We start from the raw sequence: 11022 nt of genomic DNA on the forward strand, positions 1-11022 counted from the left end.
GCCCTTCAGGTCTCTCCCATCAGCAGCTGAGTGTCCTTCCCACACAGGAGGTCCTTGGCATTGGGGGCGGGGGTGGGGGGGGATTGAGTTCGCATTCTCATGGATCCATCTTAATTGGAGAGTTTTGTTTTTTGAAACAGCCCAGCGGGTAGTTGTTTTAATCTGCCATTAAGTCCACATCATTTCACAAATGACTGCTTAAAAATGCACACTACTTTGCTATCCATTTGTTTGTGCAGGAGACAGAATGCCGCTTCTCCTCCCCGGATTCTCTTCTGAAGAGGCGATCTTTTATGTTTTGCAGTGCCTACCTAGGATTCCACTCCAAGTCTCTAGAAAGCATCAATTTCCAGGGAGGTTATTTATGAGGCTATGGAGAATTGGGGTGCTGCTGCAAAGAAGTCACAATGACCCACAGAGAATAAGCCAGAACACCAGAGCGCTGTTCAGAATAATGGGCTGAATATAATAACAATGAGGAAAATACAGAAAAACAAATATTAGAGTGAAAAATCGATTATGACTATCCACAAAAATACACTGTTCTATAAACAGCAGACATGCTTAGAGATAAAATGTTTATGTTTTTAAGAGCTTTTGTTTTATGATAAATCATATGAGGTTATTTATTCCATGCATGATATCAACATTAGTTTGAGAACATGAAAACTGCATTATTAGGAACCCAAGACACACGAAAAAGTGATTTCTAAAAATAAAGAGTAAAATCATATGGCTTCATCAGGAGAAGAGCTCTATATTTGAATCAATTGGACAGGAGTGCTGCTCTCTTTTTTAAATTTATATAATACCCTGTTTGATGTAAAATTGAAGAAAAGAATATAAGTTATCCCTAAGCCAACTTTTTTTAAACTAAAATGTTGTACAAAGATTCCTGTGGCATTTCAGCTGCCCTTAAATTTTAATAACACTGATAAAATATTCTACTATCCCCAGCCAAGTAATTTTTTATCTTTAATTGGTAAGCCCTCATTTATTATTTCTAAAGCATAAAAATTCTAATATCTAGGATTTATAACTTACCCAGGCAATCATGACTGCAAATGTATTTTTAAGTGCACTCAAAAATAGACAAATTTAAGTTTGGGCGACAATGGAAAAAAAGAAATTTTTTTACAACAAATATATCATCACCTAACTATATCAGGCCTCATCAGTGAAAAAACATCCTTTGGCCACCCCTGGGGTGATGAGAAAGGCTTTTCACGGAATGAGAAGATGAAATTAAGTCAGTAGAAGGGACCCCGGTCGGCCCCACATGAAATTAACACAGATCATTTCGAAATTGACAGAGGTGCAAAAGCTGAAATACGGCATGAAGATCCAGTGATATATAAATATTACATAACGATCCGCAGATGATCAATAAGTGCTTTTTTGCTTCAGGCGTTTTTATTTATGAAATAAGCTCTACTCGAATATGAAAGGAGAGAGGGGCAAGGAGCTTGCAGACAGCAAAAAGCTCTACTCAGAAAAATGTCCCCACAGATACTGACATGGGTTTTGTAGACGCCGTGATAAAACCTTCAAGACATCCCTGTGAAAGGGGAGATCAAGTTTCATGTCTCACCTACTGTATCGGGCTGAGCAGCGGCCACCCAAGGATAACAGGTCTTATTCCCTGTAGACCTTGAGTGTTATTCTACAAGGAAAGAAAGGTCTTTGTTGATGATGGGGGGATTATTCTGGATTATCAGGATGGGTCCTGAATCTGATACGTGCCCTTAAAAGAGAGAGGCAGGAAAAAAAGAGAGAGAGGCAGACGGAGACATGACACATTCAGAAGAGAAGGACGTCGTGTGGAGAAAGAGGCATAAACTGGAGGGATTCGGCCATAAGCCAAGGAATGAAGGCCAGCAAGTACCAGAAACCCGAAGCAGCAAAGAGCAGATGCTCCCTGGAGTCTCCAGAGGGAGCCGGCTCTGCCAACATCTTGATTATAACCCAGTGATGTTGATTTTAGGTGCCAATTTTTCTTTCTTTCCTTTTCCTTTTTTTTTTTTCATCTTTTTAGAACTTCACCCATGGCATATGGAAGTTCCGAGGCTAGGGGTCAAATCGGAAATGTAGCTGCCCAGCCTGAAGCACAACCACAGCCACGCCAGAACTGAGCCACGTCTGCAAAGTACACGCAGCTCACAGCAATGCCGGATCCTTCACCCAGTGAGCGAGACCAAGGATCAAACCCATGTCCTCATGGTTACTAATCGGGTTCATTACCGCGAAGCCAGGACGGGAACTCCTGGATGCTGACTTCTACAATCTAGAATGGCAAGAGAATGAATTCCTGTTGCATGAAGTCGCCAACTCAGTGATCATCTGACGTAGCAGCAACAAGAAACTAACAAGCCCACCACATATCCTGAGTGCGTCCTTTCTATCTCACCTGAAACGTCACTATTCAATAATAGGGCAGTGATACAGACTCGGGATAGCATCCCACCTCCTGGCGTTTGTTAAACTAAGTGACAACAGTCATACTTCCTCACTAATGGTCCTTTGTCACATGACCATCCAATGGCAGACTTGTCATCAGAATTCAGAAAACTGATTCCAGGGTCCCCTCCACAGCCCCCTGCATGATGCTCTATCACAAAGAGCAAAACCTTTGTTCTACAAAAAGACAGAGACGTGGAGGCTGCATTAAATTCGTGAGCCATACATATTACACTGCCTTCCTAGCTGTTAAGAGGTAATAGGTGTGCTGGTCACTCTCTTCACTTGATATTTGATTCTTTGGGATACATGAAATTTTTATATCCTGAGTGAGCCTATTATTTCCACCATAACTCATAGCAAATAGAACCTGTGTGTAACATAACAGCTGAGGAATTTTTTCAAACCTCACCTTAATTGGTAAGGCAAGTGAAGCAATGCTTTGGGAGATAAGCACTTCTAAAACTCTGACTGGAATTCAAGTTCCAGGGCACTGGTGGTGTCATTACTTAGTAATTTCAACTAATTAACTATCTTCTTCTCAGAAACTACACTGGGCTCTAGATAGTGGGACTTGGAACACACCCCTCATCCATCCATCCATCCGCCCAGCCATCTATCCATTCATCCGTTTGTCCACCCATCTTCCCATCCACTCACCCAGCCAACTATCCATCCATCCATCCATCCATCATCCATCCATTAGTCCACCCATCTCCCTATCCACCCACTCATCCATCTATCCATCCAACCCATCATCCACCCATCTCCCCATTTACCCACCAAGCCAACTATCCATCCATCCATTAGTCTACCCATCTTCCCATCCACCCAATAAACTATCCATCTATCCATCATCAATCCATTTGTCCACCCATCTCCCCATCCACCCACTCAGCCAACTATCCATCCATTTGTCCATCCAGCTCCCATCTGTCCACCCATCCATCTATCCATCCATTCAATTGTCCACCCATCTCCCACCCATCCACCCATCCATTTGTCCACCCATATCCCACTCGCCCATCCATCCACCCATTCATTTGTCTATCCACCTCCCTATCCACCCACTCATCCATCTATCTAGCCATTTGTCCACCTATCTCTCCATCCACTCACCAAGCCATCTATCCATCCATCCTACATGGAATTCAATGTGGACTGAAAATGCCTAGAACATAAGACCTAGCTTCATTTTAATTATATTCAGAGGATACTAAATATGTGGGACAATACTAGGAGACAAATTTAGCAATAACCTGACACTCCTGACATTTAAGTTGAGCTTCAGAAGAGCGAAGAGTGTCTTACTAAAACAAAAAACATAAGGACATGTTCCCCGAGAAAGAGAAGATGGATAAGAACTCACCTCAAAGCAGCAACACTTAAAGTTGTGTAAGAAAAGGGGCTCCCTGGCAGAGCGTTTCCTGGAGGAAGAGGAGAAGGAGGCTTCTCAGACCCTCCTAAAGAGACCCAATGTGGATGTCACGAGGGAACCGGAAGACCACCAGAAACAGAAAGGCTACAAGGGGGTCCCAAGAGAAACCCATGGCTAGATCCACAACTAGAAACCAAGGCAGCAAAGGCACAGCCATTACTTGATGAGGACGGCGTGCATCTCAGCAGCAGGATGGGAGGAACCAGACTTCTCCGGGGATGCTGACAGCAACGTGCGGTTTACTGGGATGCTTTAGAATAGCAAGATTCACAGTGACTGCAGGACTTTTTAAATAGGGGAAGGGTCCTATTAACTACTTTGCGATGTCTTCCAAGAGTGATGCACCATACCACCTGGCAGGGAAGAAGCTTTCCTAACCCAGCTTTCTCAATGGAAGTGCATGGACCAGTACCCTATCTCCCATCAATGGTCAAACCATTTCTGCACCCTGGGGCAGTTCTTATTCATTGCTTATAAGAGCACAGAATGGAGTTCCCATCATGGCGCAGCAGAAACGAATCTGACTAGGGATCATGAGGTTTCAGGTTCGATCCCTGGCCTTGCTCAGTGGGTTAAGGATCCGGCGTTGCCGTGAGCTACGGCATAGGTCGCAGACGCGGCTCAGATCCCGCGTGGCTGTGGCTCTGGCGTAGGCCGGCAGCTATAGCTCTGATTAGACCCCCAGCCTGGGAACCTCCATGTGCTGAGGGAGCGGCCCTAGAAAAGGCAAAATGACAAAAAAAGTAAGAAATCAAATCAAGGGAGTTCCCGTCGTGGCGCAGTGGTTAACGAATCCGACTAGGAACCATGAGGTTGCGGGTTCGGTCCCTGCCCTCGCTCAGTGGGTTGACGATCCGGCGTTGCCGTGAGCTGTGGTGTAGGTTGCAGACGCGGCTCGGATCCCGCGTTGCTGTGGCTCTGGCGTAAGCCGGTGGCTACAGCTCGGATTAGACCCCTAGCCTGGGAACCTCCATATGCCGCGGGAGCGGCCCAAGAAATAGCAACAACAACAACAACAACAACAACAAAAAAAGACAAAAAAAAAAAAAAAAAAAAAGAAATCAAATCAAGAGTGGCAGCTCCATTGTTTATAACACCTATACTTTGAGCCAATTATTTTATTTCTAAGAGTTTGTCCAAAGGAAGTAAAGATGTCCTCAAAAATCCCTGTTCAGGAATTTGACTTGCAGCTTTTAATACTTTAAAAAAAATACAAAAAACAGTACTAGTGTGTAACAGATGGAGAATGGTGTGACGGCACACCCCAATGTGGGCTACCATGGACCATTAAGTTTATCTTCCTGAAGAATATTTAATGATGCGGAAGAAAACGTTCGTAATAAAATGTCAAGCGACAATAGCAGGGCACAGTAATATATATAGTTTGAGCCTAATTAAAGAAATATCTGAGTACTCACCTACAGAAAAAAATAAATACCAAGGGACTCCAGCAGAGGATGCTAGCAGGTATTCACGATAGATTCTGCAAACGGCATTTATGTTCTTATATGATTTTTTCTTTTATTCTAACTTTTCTCTACAAGTATATGTTACTGTAGAAACAGAAGAAAGCCACCAAAAAAAAAATAAAGTGAAAGAGGATGTCAGTGAAAACAACCATTAGCGTTTAGGAAATATTTACCTGCTCGCTTCTAAGACAGCTTAGTTTTTGGAGTTCCCACTGTGGCGCAGCAGAATCGGTGGTGTTGATAGGGACCGAGTGGGATGTTGACACAGGCAGTTGCAGATGTCCCAGTAAGGGACCACAGATGGACAGGGGAACCTAGGGAACTTCGGGAGATCCCTGTAAGTTACTAATTGCTCACGAAGGCCTTCGAACAAGGCAGGCTTGTTTGACGGGAGGCCCGAGATATGCCTCAGGTCATTGGGTGGGGATGGGTGAGGCCTGCGTTCAAGTTCAGATCAAGGGTTCGAGTTTGAGGACTGCCCTGTTGCTGATTTGAATAAGTACCGTGACAGTCCTAGTTTGACTTTATGGGGTCAAATACTCTCTTACAGATACTGAGGAGGAGCCACTACTTGAAGAAAGAGGATGAGGTGGGCTTTTCCCACCCCCACTCCCCTTGGAGGATAAAACTGTAGCCCACCTGATCCTGGGGACAGAGCCTCCTTGCCTGCTGGCTTGCATCTCTCACAAGCATCCTATCTTAATAAATCTATTTCCTGCCTATCCCTTCTTCTCTTGCTGAATACTTTCTGCACAGAGGCACAAAGACCCTGAACCTCAGTGAGTCTGGACACTGATGAGTGATTCTAATTTGAAAACCATGGGTACAAGTCCCAGTCTGGGTTCTAGCTGGGCTCAAGGCATAAGTGCTGTCAGTTTCAGCATCTCTGCAGCTCCAGGACACAGGTTCAATCCCTGGATCAGAACAGTGCGTGAAAGGACCTGGAGTTACTGAGGGTCTGATGTGATCCCTGCACTGGGAACTCCATATGCCGCAGAGCAGCCAAAAGTGAAAATACAATAAAACAACTTTTTGATTTGTCTTTACTTTGCTCACATCAGCACACCAACGCCCCCTCCCGAGGAGGCTAAGATGGTAGTGTCTTCCCTTCCTTAAATGGGGAATCTGAAAATCCTGATGGATAACCCTCTGACTGCTTTTTTCCCCCTCTGAAGCCATGAATGTTGTCACAATGAGAAGCAGGTATCTGTCAAAGGGGCAAGCACCTTGTAGCAGCAGATGAATCGTGCACTACAAATGGCTTATATTGAAAACAAATGATCAGCGCAAACACCCTGCCTGCCACCAGGTCCTAGCAGCCATGGTGCCTATTCTCCAACATATTACCTTAAAAATGGAGCCTGGTCCCGTACGGGCTTTGAGAGGTAAGTCAAGGCTCAGGGAAAGAGAGGCATGAACGGCCTTTGCATTTGGCTCAAGCAAAGCCACCCTCTCCTTCCGGGCTTCTGGATTTCTTCCCTCAGCAGACAAAATGGAAAAGTAGCGTAGGCTCCTAAAACAGAAAGTTGGGGTGTATCTGCCTAACAGAAAGCCAGGGTAACAATCTCCCACACAACATATGGTCTTTTGCATCAACTCCTTTCACTTAAAAACGTGTGTGTTTTGATGTCCATCCACGTAGTAGCTTGTATTAGTCTTCGGGGGGAGTTTGCTTATCTCTGTAGTTTTTGCTGTATCGTCTCCTATTGCATGAGCAGGGCGAGTTTGGTTTATGGATTCACCCGCTGATGGATATTTGGAGGGTCTATACTTTTTGGCTATTGTGCCTGGTGCTTGAAGAACAATGCAGATGAGCAGTTGCCTGGGTGGAGGATGAAAAAGAGACTGGCTACAAATAGGCGTTGGGGAGGGCCCTTGTTAGGGAGAGGGAAATGTTCTAAAATTAGATTGTAAATTTTCTCAAGATAATTGAATTTTAAAATTAAGATCGGTAAATTTTAAGTTATGTCAATTATACCTCTAAAAGCTATTTAAAAAAAAAAAACAAAAAAAAAACCTAGTTTGGTTCGACCTTATTTCTGAGATGGTGTCCTTTGGTTCTTGAAAGATCTGAGTTAGGAACCAGGGTCGCCCTGGCCCCAAGTGCACTAGGAGCTTGCAGAGAAAAGACCTCCTGTGGTCGCTTCCTTCTATAAGAACGAGGGACCACACGTTCCTCCCAGACCCAGTTCAGCCCTGCAGCTCCGGGCATGAGGCTTGGAAAGGACACAGCCTAGAAACTGGGATCCCCGCTAAGATGAAAATCATGAGATGTAGCTTGACGGCTGTGATTTACCAAGTCATGGCTATGGTAGGAAATTTGGAAATCATGGAAAAATGATTTAATAACCTTCCTATGATATTTGCAAGAGCACAACCATATCTGAGGTCAGTGTTTCACATTAAAATGGGGAGAGGGGGCATGGGAGGGTAGGGGGGTGGCTTCAAGGATCCCCAGTGTCCACAGAGAAAATTACCCTTCAGCTCTTCATCCAGAGCAACCTGCCTGAAAGGAAACTTTTCTTATGCAGAAAAAGAAACCCTCATTAATTATCTGTTTTATACAGTAGTTAACAAGAACCTACTGTATTGCACAGGAAAATCTACTCAATAGTTTGAAATCATTGTGGCTCAGCAGGTTAAGAACCTGACTAGCATTCATGAGGATACAGGTTCGACTCCTGGCCTTGCTCCATGCGTTAAGGATCTGGCGTTGCTGCAAGTGGCAGCGTAGGTCACAGATGTGGCTTGAATCTTGCATTGTTGTGGAGGTGGCGTAGGCCGGCAGCTGTAGCTCCAATTAGACCCCTAGCCTGGGAACTTCCATATGCCATAGGTGTGGCCATTTGAGGAAAAAAAAAAATTGGTTTGTAATAACCTATATGGGGAAAACAAAAGAATGGATCTATGTATATGCATGACTGATCCACCTTGCTGCACACCTAAAATTAACACAACACTGTAAATTAACTACAAGTCAATAAAATTAAATTTAAAAAAAGAAAAAAGAAAAAGATACCCCCAGCAGTTCACCTACAGTTTGATGATTCGTGTTCCTGTAAACTGAAGCCCTTCGAAGACGCAGAGGGGCAGACACGGAGGAGGCACCGACTTCAGGTGGATCACCTACTGCAGGTTTTATATACGTTACAATTCACTTCTTAAAATAGGTGAGTGAGCCCTTGCTATAGACCTAGTGATGTCTCAATACATTTCTTTCGAAGTGGGAAAGGAGGGGAGAGGAAGGAAGGGGAGGAAAGAGACAATCATTTCTGTCAGCAGAGGTTTTAACTACATGCATGTCTGGGTGTATTGTTTTGCTGGAAAAGGGCAGATAATCCTCCTCCCTTCTTTCAGGTCAAAACTCACCCTGCTGATCGGAACACGGTAATTAAGAGGCAATGAAAGCAGGCCATTCCGCCACACTCACAGGAAACAACATGCAGCCAGGGCACCAGCCACGGCGTCTTGGGTCTTAATTATTAGAAATGTGCTTCTCGCAAAGAATGTGCTCAGGCCGAAAGAATCACCTCGCACGCTGGGCGTTCCAGAGACCAGCCTGTTCCAGGGGTCTTACTCCCGGGGCTGGCAGGACAGTCACCACCCAGGCATAGCCATCCTGGTCCTGCAGGTCCCACTGGCCACCAGACGGGGCCAAAGGAGGGTGTGTGCTGCGTGCAGGATTCAGGGAGAGTCCGTTTTGGGACTGTAACTACAATGTTTTAAAAAGCAGAGGAGTAAAAAAAACATAGGCCGAAAGAAAGCCATGTAACAGCTGCCTTGACAAAAACCAAATTCACATGTGGATGCTATGGACTTTTTGGTCCAGAAGGAGGATATTGTCTCAGGCCAGATGCTAATTTCTACAACTGTCTGCAGACAGTATTCAGCAGAGAACAGGGATGTGAGGCTCAGAAGCCTGCACTGCCTGAGGGTGGCCACTGCTTCAAGGATTGATGGTGCCCCCAGGAGACCCAGCAGTTATCAGGTGTCCTCTGTTTGGACAGCGGAGTCGGGAGAAACAGAGACTGGAGCAGTGAGATCGCAAGCAGGTGTATTTACCAACAGAGTGGCCCGGGAGCACAGAGCAGAGAGAACCCAGGCTCCCCTCCAGTAGGGCAAGGGCAGGGGTCTGTGTGTCGGGTCACGTAGTCTTAAGGAAAAAAGGGGAAGAGGGTTTGGGATCCGGGGAAGGAGGATTTAGGTCATCCTGTAAAATGTTAACACTCCCTCTGACTTTGCTTATCCCGTCAAGGTTTGACAGTTCCTTAAGTCATCTTTGTCCTGGGGCCTCCATCCCTGCCGGGGTCTGTTTCCGGCTGGTTCGGTCAGCTGAAGCCTGGGTGGAATTCTGATGATAGGGCTGATTTCATGTCTTCTATTTTGGACTTTCTCTCCCGATGACAGACACCCCCGAACATTCTCAGAGAAACCACCTCTTTGAAGTCTGCGAGGGAAGGCATTTATGATGCCTTTTCACAAAGGCAGAACGTGGGCAAAGATGGTTTTGCAGAACTTGGCCGAAGTCAGACGGCTGGTAAGTGGCAGAAGGGAGATGGAGCCGAGGTCTGACTCTAAACTTCTAAGGAGGGACCCACACCTTAGGACAGGGGGTTGATCCTTGTGAGCAGAAGGTCCCCTTCACACCTACGGGGAAGTCTGGCCACTCACTCCCCCTCGAGAACTCATCAGAGACGCCCAAGGAAGATGTAAGAACATGCCTGCAGTAGTGACGGGCTACAAGTTCAGGCTTGGGAAAATCTGCTGTTTTTACGAGCTTCATCAACTTGGGCGAGTTCACACAGATACTGATAGTCCTACATCCTGGTGTCACAGGCATGCAAAAGGAGATAATGCATATAAGGTTTGGGATCTGTAGCAGGGACTCATATATATATATGCATTATTCACCCTTCTACACCGTTGGCGGGAATGTAAGTTGGTACAACCACTCTGGAAAACAGGATGGCGGGGCCTCAGCAAACTAAAGAGAACCACCGTATGGTCCAGCAATCCCACTCCTAGGCATCCATGAGGACAAAACTCCAATTCTAAAAAATTCATGTACTGCTATGCCCACTGTAGCCCTATTCACAACAGCCAAGACAAGGAAATCACCCAAACATCCATCACAGATTAAGACGATGTGGGACATATATACAGTGGAGTACTACTCAGCCATAAAAAAGAACAAAATAATGCCATTTGCAGCAACATGGATGCAGCTAGAGAGTCTCATACGAAGTGAGGTAAGTCAAAAAGAGAAATACAAATACCATATGATATCACCTAAGTGTGGAATCTAAAATATGATAATAAGGAACCTATCTATAGAACAGTAAGAGACTCACAGACCTAGAGAACAGACTTGTGGTTGTCAAGAGAGAGGGGAGAGGAAGTGGGATGGACGGGGAGTTTGGGGTAATAGATATAAACTATTACGTTTAGAATGAATGAGCAATGAGGTCCTGCTGTACAGCACAGGGAACTATATCCAACCTCTTGGGATAGACCATGATTGAAAATTGAATGTATATAGATCTACGACTGAGTCACTTTGCTGTAGAGCAGAAATTGACACAACATTGTAAATCAACTATACTTTAATTTAAAAAATACATTGTTATTTAAGAGTAAAATGAATCCAAACTGATTATA

At 45.0% G+C, this 11022-nt stretch overlaps 1 protein-coding gene across 16 annotated transcripts in view; it reads right to left on the reverse strand.

Moving 5' to 3' along the window:
• RBFOX1 (RNA binding fox-1 homolog 1) overlaps positions 1–11022 on the reverse strand; it is a 2264635-nt gene that overhangs the window by 1525784 nt on the left and 727829 nt on the right. The window lies entirely within an intron of this gene.

The sequence above is a fragment of the Sus scrofa genome, chromosome 3, assembly GCF_054392235.1.
Source record: "Sus scrofa isolate SSC_HxYL_T2T_F1_AM1 chromosome 3, Sscrofa_HxYL_maternal_Yorkshire_Landrace_v2.0, whole genome shotgun sequence".
Lineage (NCBI taxonomy): Eukaryota > Metazoa > Chordata > Mammalia > Artiodactyla > Suidae > Sus > Sus scrofa.